General features: G+C 38.3%; 1 long non-coding RNA gene across 1 annotated transcript; it reads left to right on the top strand.

The window, feature by feature from the left end:
• Positions 1-746: 746 nt before the first annotated feature.
• LOC122548004 lies at positions 747-11920 on the top strand. Its single transcript, XR_006311146.1, has 2 exons — positions 747-3546; positions 5616-11920. It is a non-coding gene; the product is annotated as an uncharacterized LOC122548004 (long non-coding RNA).
• The last annotated feature ends 9336 nt before the right edge of the window (positions 11921-21256 follow it).

Here is a 21256-nt window from a genome sequence, read left to right as displayed (position 1 = left end):
ATGATTCACTTCACTAATGTTCAGCTTCCCATATTCCCAGCTGCCCTGAGCAAGCCAGATATCAAGAATTCTCAACATGGAAGTCAGAGTGGGTATCCAGCACCATCAGTTCATTGATGGCTGCAAGGAAGGTTTGTGCTCCTCAGCACCAGAGTCTCAGATCATAATCCATATGCAACAGTTACGTGTACCCTGACCCGCTGAAGTTGGCGTCCAACAATAGCAAAACCCTCATGATCCTCATTGCTAACTCTCTGATCCATCAGCAGGAAGCACCAGCAACCATCAAAAGGCTACTGCAAGGATAGTTTCTGTGGAGGGACAGGCACCAGCCCATGGTTTGGAAGAGGAAGCATGTCAGGGTTGATCGCTTTCTCTCTTTGCAGTCGCTCACTTAACACCTCCCTACAAGGTCGCAACATCCACGCCTTGCCTTACCTTGCCAGTTAGCTCAGTTGCATACCGGGCCTTGCTGGTCAGCACTCCTCTGACAAGGGACACTGTGCTACATCAAACTCATTGAGAGAAAGTGAGGGCTGCAGTTGCTGGAGATCAGAGCTGAAAATGTGTTGCTGGAAAAGCGCAGCAGGTCAGGCAGCATCCAAGGAACAGTAGAATCGACGTTTCGGGCATAAGCCCTTCTTCAGGAAGAAGGGCTTATGCCCGAAACGTTGATTCTCCTGTTCCTTGGATGCTGCCTGACCTGCTGCGCTTTTCCAGCAACACATTTTCAGCTACATCAAACTCACACCTGCACCATGTGCCAGCAGCTTAAGCAGCAAACACACCACACGTGCTACAACAGGCAGCCATGTCTCAAAGGCTCAGGAGAGTAGTCTATGAGGCACCAATCAGTCAGGGGTCCCAGCACAGTGATTCAAGAGCAGCCGATACCAGTCCAGGAGATTGGTTATAGTTAGATATCTTATCAGCGTGATCTCAGTCTGTGCCTCTCATTCAAGAGAGGGTCATGGTCTGTCAATGACTCTATAGCAGCTGGTCTGGGGCTTGGAGGAACTAGGGCAATGCAGTTCTGGAGATGTATAGGCGTCAGTCAGGGGTCTGGTCACCTCTCATCCAGGGCTCTGCACTTGGCATGGTCAGCTCAGGGACTGAGGGGGAAATGGTGGGTAAGTGAAGACTCATGTGGCCATGTTAGGTGGAGACCTGGGCAGGTGAGAAGCCTATGGAATTCATGGGAAGGGCTATCAGGAGAGGTTCTGAACATTCAGAGGCCTCACTGACTTGTAGAGACAGAGTCTGGAAGCCAATAGCTAATATGTGCTCACTGTCATCTTCCATTGTGGTGAAATTTGAAACTATATATTGGGGAGAAAAATGGCTGCAGACATACATGGAGTGGAAGAGAGTAAGTGTCCCATGCTCTGAGGGGGGGGGGCGGGGGGTCTACAAAGCCCACAAATCAACGTTACACACAGAGCCATGTCCTGATCACAGATGTGCCCCAGTTATCACTGACCTCTTCATTCAGATAAACACTTCTGGAAACAGAGGGCAGGGGCAGAATATCAATATTTTAGCACGAGAGGCAATAACCCATGTCCCTGTGTGCACCTTGTTCATTTTGTTTTCATATGTGGCAACAGACTCTATTCATGATGCATCCAGCATGGACATGAAGTTAGGCGTTGTGTTAGCACAGTAATATTCAGGGCTACGCAGAGACTCAATAAATGGGTGCAATACAAAACAGTACAAATGTGGTACTTCATATACAGTGCATTGTTCACCCATGCCATCAAAACGGCTGTAATAGGTTTCTTTCTTACTTTCCCTCCCGCTGCATCTCAGTGATGTACCAGCTTCTGCAGCTGAGCTGGAGGAGCTGTTGGCCCTGGAGATCTGATCAGGTAAACCCAGGAGGTGTTTGTGTCTGGACAAGGATCTTGTGCCAGAGTCAAGTGAATTCTCAACTTGAATGTCCAAGGCTGAGAGGTGGTGGAGAGAGTATAGTGGATGGTGCTGCCACTTCAGGAATGTCCTGAGAAGAGACTTCTGAGGGGCATGTATTTCCTCCGGCTGGGTTCCCTTCAGACACTTGCCCTTCTTTTTGAGAGGAAAGGAGATCTGGAGTAAGTGGCCAGTACCCATCTCTCCCATCACAGCCCTTTGTCCTGAGGCCCACTGGCTGTGGTGATGGACTGTACCTGGACCTGTCTGTCAATGCCAGCACCAGCCTGTTTATTGAGGCAGCCAGACCATCACATGCTTAAGGCAACTAGATCCCCATGGAGTAGCTGCCATTGCCTCTCACATCCCTGTCTGCTCATCCTGGTCTTCCCTGGACTGTTGGTGCTGGTGAAGGTGGTTGAAAGCAGGAGGCCTGGGTATCTGAGGAGACAGTGCACAGGCCATGCAGGGTTAGTGATATTGAAGTCGAGGGATCATTACCATTGTATCATTATCTCCTCAGAAAGATTTCACAGCAAACACTTTCAACAATCCTCAGATGTGGTGTTTGATGATTCAGTGCTTCAACGTTTAATGATTTTGATCTCTCCATATTTTATGATTGTGCACAAAGGATGGCTACAATTTAATCTGGAATAATCCTATTTATCAGCCCCATATTTATTGAAACATTTGTCGAGATGGGATTCATTTAGTTCAAGGGAATATTAAGCTGTTCAAAAATGTCCCTATGTCTTTCAAAATCTACAACAAGTGATGAACTTTGCCCATCATTGGGTAAAGGGATCATTTGATTGGGAACTCATTTATAAAAGCCTCCAATTCAGTTCTCTGTTAGAGTTGACCTTACTGAGCTCACCCAGAAAGAACTGAAGCTCACAGAACTGTAGCTTAAGGAGGACAAAAAAAAAATTGTCATTTCTGTTCTAAATCACAATTTGGTGCTTCCTTTGGAATGTGCAATGGATTGGAAGCTTTAGTTGGTTTCAAAATAGAATTGAATATGAGGCTGAACAGATCATTGGTAGTAAGGTGATACCATCCATTTGGAATAATAATACAAGGCAAAAGATGCCTCCTGTATTTAGATAAGAAGTGTTAGGCCTTCAGTGGTTGAATTGTCTACCAATGTGCACTGTCTAGGCTTGATGAATCACATGATCAATGTTATACTGTATAAGCAGCACCACCTCTAGAATATACTTAATACAAACCTCAAGGAGATGCATGGAAAAACTGGGCAAAAAAGTAATTGATTTAAGTATTGTTGGTGGATTATTGTGTTTAGAACAAAAACATGACATTTTCTTTCTGTTCAGTAGAATTAATTTTTGTAATGCCATTCGAGTGAAATACTGTCCTCTGTCTATTAAAGCTTCCAGCAGCAGTAAGGCAGCAGGCATGCCATCAGTGCCTCCAGGACCTCCTGTGTACCTTGACCTGGTATACATTCCAAATCACTGCAGTGCCAAGACTGTGGATGCAGAGTTTTTCAAACGAGTGAGATCTTCCTACTATGTAGTGAGTGGAAATGACCATGCAGCGGATGAACCAAGCAGGGCTGTACTGGATGCTCTCCTGGAGGGCAAGTCTCAGTGGAGTAGTAATATGCAGGTATGCTTACAAAATTCTTTCTTTCAAAATATTTCATTTTTATCTAATTTTCCAAATGAATCCCATTGAATAGCATACTTACAATATTGTAAACTTTTATTTGTACCGTATGCAGTTGTTTTCCCATTAATGTTACTACAGATAAGTTGGAGTGAACACTGAAGTTACAATAACTACAAATGGGCACGTCCACCAGGAATATGCTAATGAACCTCATTGCTGGCTGTATTACTGTGATGAGCTCTTAAGCCTTCTCCTGTTTGTTCTTACAGTATAATGACTGAGTTTCTGTGGCTTAATTTCTTACGTGATCTTCAATGAAGCAATAACATCTTGTTCCTTGGAAGTCTTGTAACATTTGCCCTTTCTCATTTCTTGTAATATTCAACATTACTGCGTCCTCAAATGAAATTCCTAAATCCTAATTGCTAAAATTATCTTTAAGCATTTTGGTTTCCTCTTTGACTTATTAATATAGGGCTGGAGTTTAGGCAACCATACAGGCAGCTTTGAAAGCTGGGTATTCCTACTGAGGATCATATGTGGCCAATTAATGGTCTCATTGCCATCGGTGTTTTTTCCTTTCAAGAGAAGGCAAATTACAGGCCAGAAATAGAGGTTAACCCAAGGGCCAACATGAGTGAGGAACTTAAAGTAATTAATACCCGCGCAGAAAGAATATTAAAGAAACTTAAAGGATTAATGGCAGTAAATCTCTGAGATACTTTGTGTGCATCCTGGGGATCTAAAAGAAAGAGCTGCAGAGATGCTGGATGCAGTGGTTTGATTTATCAATTTTAACAGCTGTACAAGACATTGGTAAGGCCACATTTGGAGTACAGCATACAATTCTGGTTAGCCTGCTATCGGAAGGATGCTATTAAACTGGAAAGGCTGCAAACAAAATTACTACTGGAACATTTGAGTTATAAGGTGAGGCTGGATAGTCTGGGACTTCTTTCCTTGTAGCATAGAAGGCTAGGGAGTGACCTTATAGAGGTTTATAAAATCCATGAGGGGTGTAGATGAGGTGAATAGCCAAGGGAGTCCAAAACTAGAGATTTAAGGTAAGAGGAGAAAGATTTAAAAGGGAGCTGGGGGGTATCTTTTTCACATGCAGGGTCGTGCCTATATGGAACAAATGACCAGAGGAAATGATAGAGGTGAAAACAGTTACAACATTTAAAAGGCATTTGGTTCGTTGCATGGAGAGGAAAGGTTTAGAGGCAAATGGGCCAAATGCAGGCAAATGGGACTAGTTCAGTTTAGGAAACCTGGTTGGCATGGATAAGTCAGGCTGAAGGGCCTGTTTCTGTACTATATATCTCAATGATTCTGAAATACCATGGTTTAAAGCGATCCCAAGGGATTGAAAGTTAGAAAATCTAACACTGCTATTGAAAAGTGCGAGATAAAAAGAGTGAACTACAAATCACCATTTAATTATTGATCTATGATGATTCTTGGTCCATCAGTACCTCAAATTTAAAATTTGATTTTTTTTTCAAATCCCTCTACAAGATTGCACCTCTCTGTCTCCTGTTCAAATATATAATACTCCTGTTCAAATCTCTGCACTCATACTAGCCTGTTAAGTATCCTGAATTTTCATTGTTCCCCCAATTAGTAACTGTTTGTTCCTTCTTTGCGTTGGCCCTGAGCAATACAACTCCCTCCCTCCTCCCTCCATATTTCTCTCTTCTGTTTAAACAGTTCATGAAACTTATTTATCAAAGCTTTTTGTGATCTGCCTAATATGTCTTTAAATAATTCAGTTGGAATTTTATTTGAAAGTCATTGCTGAGAAATACCATAGAGGACTTTTTGACATTAATGAAATTGTGTTTCTGCTGCATTTTGTAAGATGCGAATTCTGCTCCAGCCAGGAACTTATTCACCTCTCTTTTGAGTGTTAATAAAGGGTCAGTACTCAGAGCTGGCAACTTATTTCATCGACTTCACTTTCCTCATATCTTCATAACTGATTGAATCATGATTAACAGAGACTTGATTGTTTCGTGGATTGTACCTGCAGTAGAGTTTCATCGTGGTTTTCTGTTGGATTTTAGGTTACTTTAATCCCAACCCATGACTCAGAAGTCATGAGGGAATGGTACCAGCAAACGCATGAGAAGCAACAGGACCTGAACATCATGGTACTAGCAAGTAGCAGCACTGTCGTCATGCAAGATGAATCGTTCCCTGCGTGCAAGATCGAATTGTAACTGGGAGTCCCATATAACCAGAACATTCAACCAGTTGTCTAAGGGGAAGCACTCAAATGGAAATTTTTAAAAAAATGAGGGAAAGCAGATATAAATAAGTGTCTGCTGAATATTGTACGATAGATTTGTTATACAGGTCACTAGCGTGTAACACTTTCCAGACTATTTAGTTCCTATGCTAAGGCAACACTTTCGTATTCCTAAACAAGTAACAACAGGGTTTAAAATACTTGAATCAGCCAAGCTCCGTATCCATTACGTTTGGGCTGTGGTTGATCCTCGTTCAAGATTTTTATGTTTTGAAGAAACTGATTTAGTGAAAGAAAAGCTACATGATTCTTACCTGTGGGGACAGAACTTTTACACAAAATAAACCACCACAACAATAATTGAAATGTGTGAAATTTAGCTTTTTAATGACTACAATGCTGTGCAAAGGCAGTACACAACTCCATGTGGTAATGCAACATGTGCTAAACTCACAAGTATTTTGAACCCTATTCACGTAACCAACCCATCCACCCACCGCCCATTAATATGCAGAGATATTTAACTAAGGCATGTTCCCTGTGTACCAGCTTCTTGACAGATGTAATTCTGCATATGAACATGGCATATTGCCATTAAGCCTTGATAAAACTGCATGCTTAAAAAAAAAGACAGCTAATATACTTAAGCAGAAACCAAAGGAGTTGGGAGTACACATACTAGTCATTTTGCCTTAGACAGTGACTTGAATGTATTGTGATCTAGGTTGCACTTTTTAAAAAAAATGAGGCAGACAACAGATCAGCAGTAAAGATCAGTATAGGACAGTAGTTTGGGTAATGCTGTGAAGTATGTGGGTGTGAGTGTGTTTGTATGTGTATATGACCCTACAATATCCTTAAGACCAGTCATAGCATATGTTAAAATGTGATGTATGCTTTATTTTCTAATTTTTTTTAAGCAAGCACAGGTTCAGGTAGAATTGGAATATTGAAGAAGAATCATTCCAAATATGCAGAAAGTTTTCTTCTTTTTAAGTTACGTTAACATATTATTAATGAGGACCTATTAATGAGGACCCTCCGTTCTTGTTGCAAGAATTATTTATTTTTATAACCAAAAACATCAATTAAGGTTTAATGGGTGGATCAATGATGTTGATTTGGGCAGAGTGTGCTCTTGTAACTAGCTAAACCATTGGCCATTTATAATGCTAAAAAAAATCACCTTATAGAAATCCTTATAATTGAATATTACATCCATGTTTTACATGATCTTATAATGTGCAGTCACTGATGTAATATTGTTAATGTTGTACAGTTCAAAATTGAATTGTCTATTTCAAATTCTATTTGAAAAAGATCCAACAGTGGAAAAGCACTTTGCCATAACTACTTCAACATGTTGTACCTGCACAACATTTGTAACCATAAAATTTAGTTTCACCTGAAAACAAACTCAAGACACAATTGTACAGGTGTAAGTCTAAGTATACCAGATTGTATGATGAACAGAATTGTAGCTTTTTGTTATATAAAGGGTTTAGAAAGGTTGAATGCATTTCTTCTCCCTAACTTGAAAAGTGTGGGAATACAGTGTCAAAAACAGGGATGCACTCAAACAAAATCTTCTTATATTGTACTGGTTAAAAAGAAGTGCTGCTTGTTTTGGGGGGAATAAACTAGGCAATTTCATGTTGTACCATACTGAATTTCCATTAGGGATATTGCTATTGGAAATACCAGAAATTTCAGAAATTAACTTCCACTGTTTAAATATGTCTGTAGAAGATGATATTCATTGGTTAGTTGAAGATTGAAGTAAGGCTGGAAAAAATAAAGCTATTTTTAGTCAGATGGTGTATTCATTAGCAGTTCAGCATCCACTGAGCAGTGTAATCAGAGTCTACATATGCCATTTAGATATCAAGACAATTGCAAATCTCTTTGTAAAGATTGGTCATACTTTAGTTCCTACTTTCCTAGTAAAACTAGTAAGGAAGCTTGCACATTTTGTGAATGTGATATTTTTGAGTTAAGAATGTGTTTTTTTGGTAAACACATTTGGTTTGTTGAATCAGGGAATATTCAATTTAGGAGAAGCACAGGCTTTGAAATGGTTAATAAATGCTTACAGGTTCAAACAAGTCATAATGGGATCTTGATTAAGCCAATAAACAGTAGTGCACTATAAAGCTCAATGCGACATAAGATGTGAAAATGAAATGTTAATGATAATCTGAAGCCCATTACCTTCTGGTAGTTTGGAATCAACCTTGTATGTTTGCCATTTCATGGTTTGCAGTTTCTCAGTTAAAGATTGAATGGCTGAGAGCAAGATGCTGTCTACATCTTTGTAACAAGGATATACTTCTCTTTTATACCAGTTTGACAGCAGTTTCTTTACTGAAATATTTGCAGGTATTCACCTGCAGCCAAAAGTTTCATTGGATTATGGTATCATCTATCATTTAAATGTTGAATTCTATATTGAAATTTTAAATTGGGATTTAAATATTATGGCCTCGTAACTACTTTGGTGAAAAGCAGGGATACCGTATAGCTAGTGTATACACCTTCCAGAACACCTATACAGATTACTACTTACAAACACGGATCATTACTTTTAATTGCATTTTCCACCTGACACTGATTCCCAGAAAAATAACTGCATGAGGACAGTGTAGGCTTACTGACCTTTTCATAACCCTTCATATCTGATTTAACTTCCTTCTCCATTGTGGTCAAAAATACCCACTGTTGGATCTAACTAATGAGCCTTAGTCTGGAATTAGGTGACCCTTGACCCCACTGGTTGTAACCTTGTCCGATATACAATTTAAATAGCTGCTTACCCACAGATATGACCTCATTTTTGTATAGTACTTTTTTTTAAAAAAGGAAAAAAAGCTGATTGTTTTATTTTTAAATACTTTATGTGAACAAAAGTGTGATGCAAAGTTGTTTTAACAGAAAATGAAAGCACCATTATGTTTGCACTGTTTTTGTACACAGCTTTCCTAATGTGGGCAGGCTTCATCAGAGTCAAATTTTTCATGTGGCTTCAGATACTCAACTTATGCAATATTACATTGTATTATAAAGTTTTGTTATTGTGGTATTTTATTTGAAGATATTTTTCCAAGCAGGTTATTTAAGAAGGTTTACTGAAGCACATGGTTTTAAATTATTTGTTTCTGCTATTTGAAAACAAAACACCTTTTCTTAATTTTAGCTTCTGCAATTAATGCCAAAACTCCAAGTAATTTTAGGTAATCTAAAAGTGTTTGTTTTGTATCTGTATTGTTAAATGCCAGCTAAGTTAAATTCCTTCCTTTTAAAGGACAACTTTTCACCCTTGGTATCCTAATTATAATTATGTAGAAGTTTAAAACGTCAGTGACCATGTATTTTATATTTGACTTGTTTGAGCTGCTCAAAGCTGCTGCTGTCTAAGACTGTTATTGCTGTGCCATGGTCCTCTGACATAATTTACTAGAGGTGAGGGAATTCAACTCCACATTCTAGCCCTCTTGTTAGCCACACTGTCAGGGCAAGGTGCAAATGAAGCCCTTGATGTTTCCTTCAAAGACAGGATTTTTAAACAAGTCAAGCCCTGATACTATTTCTACATATCTTCTACTAGTTGGCTGAAGAACAGTGTAGCAGAGGCTGGAAGCAGATTGAAGGTGGGAGGCATTTTATCAAAGTCCAAATGTGACACCAAACCACCCACTTCCTTCCCTTTGTGCTCATTGCACATCTGACTAGCATGATTTCTCGAATCATGGAGAAATACAAATATTATTCAAAAGATTCAAGCAAATTATTGAAATGTTTCTTCATACAGGGGACCATCCTTGGCACAGCTTTGAAAACAGACATGAGAAATGTGATAGCCTTGGTTTTGTGACTCCAATTTCTTAATACTAGTAACTTTTGTTTTTTACTAATTTATTTGAACACAGCAGTTTTAAAGATTTAGTTCCATTACAATCCATAGCTACAAAATTATAAACTGTGAGATCAGAGCTACCGCATTTCTTTTTTATATTAAACCTTTTTCAATTGGATAGCTCTTTGAAAGAGTAGCAAAAGCATGAAGAGCTGAAAAGCCTGCTTCAGCACTGTATGGCTTTCATCTAAAACCAAGGGTTACATTTAAAGATTTTGTAATATAAACTTCTAATTTATTATTTTTGAAATGAGTTTGTTATGACTGTTTCAGATACAACTCTTCCCTACAACTCTTTGGAATCATAATGAATCCTCTAGGTAGATAGTTGTGTTATCATGTGTTAGGAACATTGAAAGCGTTGAGAGAATGTGCATGTGGAATGCTGTTTAATTGATGTCCCTGTATAAAATGTTTTTGGAGATTTGCTTCAATTTCCTTTGAATGCATCTTTACACTTTTTCAAATGGTACTGGTTCAAGGTTGCATACTTATTTGCCTAGAGCAAGGTACACAAATGTACAGCAGTACATGACATTTTGCTCGTGGTACACTTTTTCATAGGGCTGCATTTCTTCAAATGCATTGTACTTTTAAAGCTGAACTTCCCACAGGACCCTTTCCCCAGGTCTTCCTTTTCATTCATTTTTTTCTGAAAACCAGTAGGATATTCCATAGGAGTCACTTTTTTCAGCATATAAATGAAACTTCAAAACCTGGCTTTCAGAAAAGAGATTCAAATGCAGTAGGAAAGCATGGAATTAAAATGATGACAACAAATACAGAAATATGGGAAAGGGGGGTAAATCTCTGATAGTCAAAGTGTGCATTTTGTAAGAGAAAAAAGCGAGTTACGTTTTATGATTGCACCCATGTTTGTTTTGCTGTTTCATGTTTGTATTTCCTGCAGACATGAAGATCATTTTACTAAGTCAGACAATTCATCGCTGTGTAATTGTGAGATTTCACTATGGTAATAAATGTCAATATTAAAAGGATCTTGGTAAGAAGCCAAACTTTTGTGCTGTGAAAGCATGGAAACTTCATGGTAGATTTTATGAAATTAGTTTGCCTGAATTTAACAATTCGTACAATTTTTTTCAGTGTGATAATTGGTTAAAAGCCTTCAAACTCACAATGTCAGTAAGGTGAAAATGATTGCGTACTTCTTTCTGATGGTTCCTACGGATTTTGAGGATCAAAGAGCTAGCTGTGATGAATTGCCATAATTAAGTGGGTTTGAACATGTTACATTCCAACAACCAATCATTTTTTTTGAAATAGACAATCTGCTGATATCCTGCCATGGTTAATTTTCTTCCAGATTTATATACTGTATCCAAACTAATACACTAGGCTTTGATGAAACATTTGTTCATAATCCACTTGCATGTTTAAAGTTTACAATGCCACTCATTTCCACCTTACTACAAACAGGTGCCCGTTGATGGTAGTTTGTGGATCAAACGGGTATACGTTGAGAAATCTGTTTTAATTATAAGAACAATTATGTATGATAAAATTGTGATAGTAAAAATGGCGAGGGAATTGCTCACTTTTAGACATCAGAATAAATGTGTGTTTGGAGTTCTGAGTGTGTTTTTAAAATGAATCTCATTATAAAAGTTGAATTTTGTGTGTGAGGCACCACATTTGTAGCAGTGACCATGATGGTATGTCAGTTGATTTACTAAGTGATACTGTTTATGGGATGTTTGTGACATTACAAAGTAATAGTGACCAAAAACTGTTCATGTCTAATGCCCGGGTAAGTGACTGCAACCAATTCTGTGACTGCAACCAATCTTGTGACTGTCCAAATTTACTCTCATCCTTAATTCACAGATGTTCCGCTGATGACTTGTAAAAATGAATAGACTGCGAACATAAAATATCTGCTTAAACACTTGCATGCAGTTTTATCTTCCAAATATGGAAAGCACCAGCCTCACAGCTGGCTGAGCAGCAACTCACAATCCTCCCATTATCTGAATAATGTTTTATGTGTCAAACTGCAGCTGTGTATGGTATTTATGTCTTATAATCCTGCAAAATTCTAACCAGTCATATCTAATGTAGAACTTAGTTTTCAGTGAAAGTATTATGTAGTGCTTTTCAGATATTGTGTGCAATATCCCCTGCCACTGGAGTATTTGATGTAAAGGGAACAATTAAATTAAAACCCACAATAAAATTAAATTCGACAATTGGGTTATGTTTTTTTTTACAGCAATTTTTATGTAGCATGCATGAAATGTGAGCCAATTCCTTTAGCAGACTAAATAGGGAAAGAAGTTTTCCTTTGCTTAGGAAATCAGTAACGCAATAACTTCTCTCATTCCTGGCAGCAATTTAAATCTTGCATCAACTAAATGGGATCTCTAGGCATGCAACAATCCTATCAACGGGCAGATAAGCAGCCAACAATACTGCAGTATTCATACAGTAAACCAAAAAGATAACATTTAATATCCTTCATGATCATAGAGTCACTGAGAGCACCATCTCGATTTCTGTTTTATTTTGCACAAGTGCAGACTCCAAAAGTGGCTGTCAGTTTTACCGGAGAAGTGGAACATAATGACAGCTGTCCTGACTATGCCACAATGTTGAATTGTGTTATAGGTCGCTTGACAACTCCTTGCTTCTAAGTCACAATATTGTAGCATCAAACTACAAACTTCCTGATGAAGGGCTTATGCCTGAAATGTCAATTCTCCTGCTCATCAGATGTTGCCTGACCTGCAGTGCCTTTCCAGCACTGCACTCTCGCATCAAATTATAGCCCCAAGATTTGAAGTCTAGAATTACACTTCAATCCAGGATTGAGAGTGACAGTTAGCTGCATGTTAACCCAAAGCCTAGCTTGCGAGTTCCAGTAAATACAAACAGTTCAATGAAAGGTGAATATGAAGTTGTCCTGGCTAACAGCAATCAAAAATAATTAATAGTAAAGTTTTATCGGCGTGATTTTTGCAACATTTGTTTACAAAGTAGTGACTAGTTTCAAAGTTAGTATTGGCTTTAAGCATTCCTAAAGACATGGTTTTAACATTAACTTATTTTTGATGATAAAGTCAGTATTCAGAATTAAAGATGACTTGAAAGTCTTGCCTTCATAATCCCAGGACATCCCAAAGCCAATAAATACTTTTCAAGTGGAGTCACTTTTGTAATGTCGGAAGTGCAGGAACCTATTTGTACAATAGCATCCTGCAAACAGTAATGTGTTAAAGTGCAGGATAACTGTTTCTTTGATGTTCACTTAGGGATGAATAGTGACCAGGGCCAACTGCTCTGCCCTTCTCCAAAATAATGCCATGGGATCTTGTACATCTACCTTAGATGGGGATCCCCATTCAACAGCTCATCTGTAAGGTAGTACCTCTCACAGTGGAAAATTCCGTGGTGGAACATCAACCTTGATTTTCATTCTTGAGTGAGAATCTGAACCCACAGCATTCTGAGTCAGAAACAATAATGCTGCAAACAAAGACACAGTTGAATGAGGTTTACTGACTTTGAGCTCTATGAGGAGAACCTCTTATATGGAAAGAGCATTGTACAAAAATGCCAGTTTCTGCAGCGTTGGAGACTAGATATAAGATGGTTGTCAAGACTCTGGAGAAGTCCCTGCAGGTATAGGTACAACATTTGAAAGACATTTAGATAAGTGCATGACTAGGAAAGATTTGGAGGGATATGGGCCAAACGGAGGCAGGTGGGGCGAGTTTAATTTGAGAACATGGTCTGCATGGACTGTTTGGACTGAAGAGTGTTTCCATGCTGTATCCCTCTGACTCTAAGTCCAATAGGCAGATTGATATAGGAATTGTGCAGGAAGTTTGATTTTCTGGTAGGCAATTCACTTGCTGCTCAGGACCTTGTAACAAAGTCTCCAACTCTGAGCTGTCAGATGTTAAGACTGTTTAAAAATTGGTCTAACACTTGGCTAACAATACAACTGACCACACGACTAGACCCCCAACTGGTCCCCACTCACCCACTGGTTGCAAATACAATGAAAAGCTTTAGGACTTTTAATTACTTTGCCAAATACAGCAGCCAGTACTGGAAAAAGGGATCCACCACGATTCTTTTTGCAGGTCTCTTTGTGGATTATTACACTGAGTGGATCCTGCATTTGGTATTTTACCAAAAAAAAAACGATTCCAGATAAGTGGACAGTTTTCTGTCTGATCGGTATCACAGGAGCTTTGACTCTGATCAGAAGAATTCGGCCATGATCTGAATTGTTGAATTGCCAATACAGCTTAAAATGTGGAGGCAATTGAGATATTTAATTTGACTGCAAAATTAGAACTAGGAGACACTGGTTTAAAGTTACAAATCTGAGCAGGATTGGAAATGATTTTCCTACACAGTTGCCAATATTAACTACAACAAGTGAAGTTAAGGCCAGGTGGATTAATGTTTTAAAAGGTGGACAAATAACACTGGTGTAGAATGAAATAAAGGGATTGTACATCACCAGTTCTCTTCCAATCCTCTGTAGAGATGATGGTTAAATTAGAGGCACAGAATCAAGTGTTAAGATGGGGAGGGGAGTCGGGGAAATGATAACCGGTTAAATTTGCAAATCACAAACCACAGAAGGATTTGAACAAATAGTTGATGAACTAGTCAGCAGAAACTTTGGAATGAAAATTAACATCAACATTAAAGCTGAATAAAGAACACAAGGAGTGATATGTAAAAGCTTTGATTTGGAGTGTTTTGCAAGGAACGTGAGGCTTGGGTGGGGGAGATTGATTTACTACAAAGATTTGAATTGGGGGTTTTGAGGCAAATGGAATGGATCAGCTTAGACAGATAAAGTAACAAATGATGAAGATCTGAGAATGAATATAAATTTCTTGTTTATAATTACAAAAAGCAAACACAGGCCAGGGCACATTGTAACAGGAAATGGTCCATTAAGAGATGTGAAGAGAAGATTTCAGGGAAAATGAGGAAGGAAGAGAATATCAATGTTGGATGACTTGAAAAATGAATTATTGGAGAATAAAAAGACTACACAGAGCAGGTAGACATGGAGATTATTATCAGCCAAATGGGAATGAGAGAATGAAATACAAACTAAGAACTTTTGGAGGACACATTAAACAATGGAGATATGAATGCTAATGTACAATCTAGATTTTATATGGATGGGTAGATTATAAGGTATATATGACCGGTAAATTTGCAATTTTTTGGTCCATGGTTTGGGGATGGCTGATACAGCAGGGATGTGCCATTGAGACTTAACACCACCCTCAATTAAAAAAGGAAGCAGCCCTTAAAGAAGCATTTAATATTTGATATTAAACGATCCACTCAATTCTTCCCTGGTTGTTCACTTCATGATTTTACAGAAGATGAATCGTTCAAGGCCCTTCACAATAACAAGTTATTTCAAGTGAGCCCAGGGCTTATGGGTTATGCTTAACTAAATGAGGCTGCACCCTTGGTGGAATTGAATCATTTACAGATAGATCAAGTAATTGAGTATGTGTTTTCTTTGGCCCATATTCTACCATAGTCATAGTCTAAATCATTAGAATAAATTGAAGGTAAATATTTAAGTCAAATTGAGCTGTAACACCTCTGCTGCTTTAAGTATAATGCTATTTTGTAGGTTTTGCAAAATGTCCCTTACACCTCTGTGCCTTGGCAACCCTGTCAATTCTAACCAGTTTGTAGTACAACATTATTTTAACATATTTCTCTTAAACACAATCACATATTGAAAGGATCAATACTTGTTTTGAACATAGATCATCTTTCATAATGAAACCAGTCATTAGCAGGTCAATATGAGACTAATTGCAAGGAGAGGAATAGAACCTTGTTATTTGTTCTGTTTCTGACATACTGCACCATCCAAATTATTGTTACTACAGACCACTTTCAGCTTGTATTAACAGAATTAGATGTTATCCATTATTTTATTAGGAATGAGTGCTGAACTAAATTATTAAAGAGGAAATGCAATTCACCAGATTCTCTCATAATTTTAAATATCACGAGAGATAAAAGATTTGTGTGGTTATCAATTTTTCTTCGTTTCTTCAATTTTTGTTCTGTCCTTTAACACCGTTAGGTAAAATCAGGCTGGGAAGTTGACATTTTGGAGTGGCTTTTAATTTCCGTAAATTGGAAGGCTGTTTCTCTGTATCCAATTATAGGATGTGGGAATCACTGGCCAGGCCAGTATTCATTGCCCAACCCTCTCTGCTTTTGAGAAGGTGGTGAGTTCAAATAGAACATGGAACTTATTCCATTCCTGATCTTCCTTGTTGCAATTTAAAAGAAAATGAACTGATATCATCAAGGACCTATTGGGTATTTTAAGCTGAGATTTGAATGGAAGAGCAGGAGTTGTTAACCCAGTGGTCCAAACCAGCTAGGATCAGAACTAAGGTACCTGTTTCATGGCGACCAAGAGAATCAGCAAGTCTTTTTCCAACCTCCAGCTGGAATTTGTGGTCCTCCCTTGATCTAGCTCCCCTCTTGTCCCTGATCAGATTTCCTCTGGCAGTAACCAAGTAATCAACAAGGCAGACAGAATGCTGCCTTTTCTTATAGGAAGAATTGGACACCAAGGTAAGGATGTTATGCTTCAGTTATACAGGATACTGGTGAGACATGTCTCAAATACATGATTTGGTCTTAGTTAAGGAAGGTTGTAAATGCATTACAAATAGTTCAGAGAGTGTTTATTAGATGATATCTGGAATGAATGGGTTGGCTTATGAGGATAGGTTGGACAGTCTGGACTTGTTTCCCACTGGAGCTTAGAAAGATGAGGGGTGACTTGATTGAAGTGTATCAGATCCAGAACAATCTTAACACTGTTTAATAATTAGGAGTCATCCTTTTAAGCTAGATGACAATTTTTTTTCTCTCTCTCAGTGAGTTATATGACTTCGAAACTCTGCATTTATAGGCATTGGAGGGGTGGTCATTTTTAAGGTGGGAATAGTTGGCTCCGTGTTAGGTACAGGAATCAAAGGTTATTGTGGGCAGGTAGGAAAATGAAACTTGCAGCACAAACTGATTGGGGGCTGAATGAGAAGGGGTTTTAGCACAAAATGTCTGTCTGAAACCAGTCATTGTAAAAAATGTAATGTCATCTTTCAAATATATAAAAATCCACAATGATTTCCAGTAAAGTTGCCTCAAAATAGAAATGCTTTGATTTAAAACATTGATTAATTTTCCTGCAGACACAATTTGTGATTAATATCACACTATTTGCTTTAAAAATCTACTCATTTTTGAAAATTGGTGAATAATTTCCAACACATAATTGGGAAATATGCTGAAATTCACTTGTCTGCATTTTCATTCTGAATAGGGTAACAGACATGCTCATTCATTTATAAAGAATTCAGATAAAATTAGCATAAAACTGTTCATGAATGCATTGTGATGTCCTAAGGAATGTAAATTACTTTGCTAAAACAAGGGATTTTCTACTACATTTCAACATATCTCCTGCCAAATAATTTTTGAAAATCATTCATTTTTTAAAAACTGTGTAAAAACTAGAGTTTCTCAAGTTAGCATCACAGTTCTCAAAACTTTGTGAACAGAAGTAGAGATTCAGGGTTCAAATAAAAGTAAATTACTGCAGATGCTGGAATCTGAAACCAGCTTTGACAAAGGGTCAGTTAGACCCGAAACGTCAGCTCTTTTCTCTCCTTACAGATGCTGCCAGACTTGCTGAGATTTTCCAGCATTTTCTCTTTTTTGGTTTCAGTAGGTTCAAATCCTGTTATGGTCCAGCTGACAGACTGCAAAGTCACTCATTATTTTCACAAGCATAATTCTTTCATTTAAAAAAAAACTGCATGTCTCCTGAGATCACACAATGGAAACATATCACCTATGATGTTTTTTAGCAACATCTTCATACTCTGTTTTCTTTCAGCAGCAGCATCTGTGAATCTGCAAGTAGCATTAGTTGATTTGAATAAAATTTGAATTATTCTCTTAAAATATCCATATTCCTGCTGAGAAATTGTGGGAGAGTGATGCACAAGATTAACACAAATGTCTTTCTTACTATTGTATGGTTGTCTCCCTTGGTGTCACTCAAAGAAAGGTAGAGTCCAATTTTCATATTCTATCACTATTTTCCAAAGCTTTAGAAGTATTCTACATTGGAGAACAATTAATCTTTTGGCTGAACACGTCCATTGAAGTGACAGGAGAACCCATCAGATGTGGAAAAGCCCAGGGAGATGTTTTAATTTGAACAATGTCACTAACTGCAGGGGTTGGAATTATTGCTTTGTCAATCCTGCAGTCTCAGCAACTAATGCTTTCCAAGCTTGTTCCAATGCCCAACATTATAATTTACTCATTAGACATACGTTCAATTTCAATTTCCACCTCTCTATAGGCGACCCTCTGAGTAGATTTTAGAATTAAGGACTGTCATAGAATCCCTATAGTGTGGCAGCAGGCCATTGAGTTGAGTTGACACCAACCCTTGAAGAACATCCCACCCAAACCCTATAACTCTGCATTTCCCAGACCTAATCCACCCAACCTACACATCCTTAGACACTATTGGCAATTTAATTTGGTCAATCCACCTAACCATCACATCTTCGGACTGTGTGAGGAAACCCACACAGACACGGGGAGAATGTACAACTCCAGACAGATGGTTGCCTGAGGGCAGAATTGAACCCGGGCCCCTGGTACTGCGAGGCAGCAGTGCTAATCACTGAGCCATCATACTGCCCAAGAAAATGGTTTTAGTCATACGATCCCTACAGTGCAGATAGAGGCCATTTGGCCTATCAAGTCTGTACTGACCCTCTGATGACCATCCCACCCAAACCCTGTAACCTCATATTTGGTTAATCCACCTAGCCTACACATTGGGTTAACTTAGCATGCCCAATCCATCTAACCTGCACATCTTTGGACTGTAGGAGGAAACCAGAGCACCCAAAGGAAACTTACACAGACACAGGGAGAATGCGCAACTTCCACACAGTTGTCAAGGCTGGAGTAGAACCTGGGTTCCTGGCAATGTAAGGTAGCAGTGCTAACCTCTGAACCACTGTGCTGCCCCATTCATTAATTGTTTTCCTTCTTTTGTATTTGACAATTATACACAGTGGATTTAAAACAGCCATACAATACTTTTTTTAAAAACTGATTCAAGAATGTTCCAGTTTCAACTTGTCAGCACGCGTATGCAGGCAGTTGGTGGAAACTCTGTCATTTTACTACATTGGAGGAAATCCCCTTGCTGGCCAATGGGATGGGTGGATAGAATAAAGAGATCACTGATTCACTTTTAATTAAAAAAAACATTTTGCATTGCTTTACCCTAGTAATGCAGAGAAGTGAAAATCCAAAATTATGGTTATTGTTTAACCAAAAAAAAGGACCCAATTTACAAGTAACAAATGTGAACAGGCTGCAGAATAACCTAAGATCTCAGTCTTGTCCATGAGAATTCTGGTTGATGGTTGGACAGGCAGATAAATCAAACACAAAAAATTCAAATTCCACTCTCATGCATTTTGACCAATCTGAGCAAAACAGAATTTTGAATCCAGCCTAAACCTCACAAACACCTAGCATTTATTGCAATTAGAATCGTGGCGACAAGAGCAAGTCAGACCATGAACATTTTGAGGCTAGTACCTCACCTGCTAACTTCCCAATGTCTGTCCATAAGACACAATGTCAGGAGTCTGATGCTGTGACAATGCTGTAGCTTTTAAGAGGTTATTTTGTCCTGGATTTTTGAAGAGAGGTTATAAGGCAGAGATGTCAAACAGTCTGGGGTAATATAAACAGCTTGGGAGGCCTTGGGGGATTTGTTTAGCAGCCTGAATGGATGTGGCAGTTCTCATAGATCAGGATTTCTACATTTTGGTTCTTCAGTAGCATCATAAACTATTGGTGTCTCAACAGAGTTGGAAGATTCAAAAATGTCACCTGGCTGCTACTCTCTCTGAACTTTCTCTTGATGTTTTTTGCTCCCTCCTGGATTGGATTGGAGAACTGTATGTGAGAATCTGCATCCGAATCTTCCTTTTTTGGCAAGGGGTATGTTGATGGGATGTTACTATATTGAAACAGTTGATCAGTAATCGTTACCATATCTATTAATCTGTTCAGTTTTCCAATTATTCTGTTAAGTTGTAATGGTAAATTACTCTTTATTTTGTTTTCTACAGTGTTTAAATAAATAGTGATTTGCATAATATCGAGTACTTTGACCAGTCACATTGCATCTGGAACAGACTCTTGACATTTGCCTTTAAAATAAGAAAAGGTTTGGGTCTAGGCTATTTTGAGGGAATCTGGCCTGGTCCATAGCAATTTAATACTTCCTGTTTATCTGGATGAGTGCAGCTCCAATAACGCTCAAGAAGCTTGACACAATCCTGGACAAAGCCACCCACTTGATTGCCAACCCATCTATCCTGGTGACTAGGGGAACAATTCCACCATGTGACATTGTACTAAGCCAGAATCAAATAGTTTTGATCATTGGTCTATGTTGAATTAAATACTCTGAACAAAGATGGTGGTGGAGTATAATATTTAGCCTTCACTTTATTACTGGAAAGAAAATGGGACAAAATACTCACTTTTGCTCCAATGTATGTACAGACATTAAGCCATGACAGACACCATTTCTTGACATGAAGATGGATATTACACTTTCCATCCATAACACATAAACACCACTTAAGTGAAAAGAAAAATAAATCAAATGATAACTGTAACCTACTTTTCAATAAAACATGACATTTGAAGGAAAGAAATATATGAAATATATCACAAATCATGAGGCTGCTGTAAATCAGTCAAGATTACAGGTATCAGATCAAACTCCTCATAAAATATGCCTTTACTGTACAGCTGTTTAACAAAGGAATAAGTTCTACAAAGGCTTTAACTTCAATTCTAAAACACTACATGATGTTTTAAATGTCACTGTGAAACTTTTCTTGCTGAAAGGACATATTAATGACATCTTACATTATACAGCACCTTTATCTTCGTAAAACATCCCATAGTGCTTCATAGTGGTGTTACAATACATGTGGCACTGAGTCACATAAAGAACTCTTTAGAAAGGTGATTAAAAGTTTGGACAAAGCGGCAGATTTGAAGGAAGATCATAAAGGAGGAGAGCGAGATAGAGAAATTTACGATGCGGCATCCAGAGGTCAAGGCCTTAGAGACTGAATAACAGATAGAAGAATGACAAAACAGCATTACTGTTCACAAAACTGAAAATGTTTTCTGTGTACAAAACACCAGGGCCCAGATCTTCCAGTCTGAATAGTTGGAGACTGGAAGTGCAATTCACAATATGTGACATGACCCTTTAGAAGACCCTATATAATTGCTCCATGGGAATTGCTCAGGAAGCTCAAACTTCAAATAAGCAATTCCCTAGACCCTAGGATCTCCTGGAAACCTCGAGACCAGAAACCTATGACAATTCTGAGTTAATTGTGCAGGAAATGTTTAACTGAAAAGCTAACTTT

Source organism: Chiloscyllium plagiosum, unplaced genomic scaffold, assembly GCF_004010195.1.
Source record: "Chiloscyllium plagiosum isolate BGI_BamShark_2017 unplaced genomic scaffold, ASM401019v2 scaf_3982, whole genome shotgun sequence".
NCBI classification, from domain to species: domain Eukaryota; kingdom Metazoa; phylum Chordata; class Chondrichthyes; order Orectolobiformes; family Hemiscylliidae; genus Chiloscyllium; species Chiloscyllium plagiosum.
The sequence above is the reverse complement of the archived record's forward strand: the minus strand, read 5'-3'. Positions and strand labels throughout refer to the sequence as shown.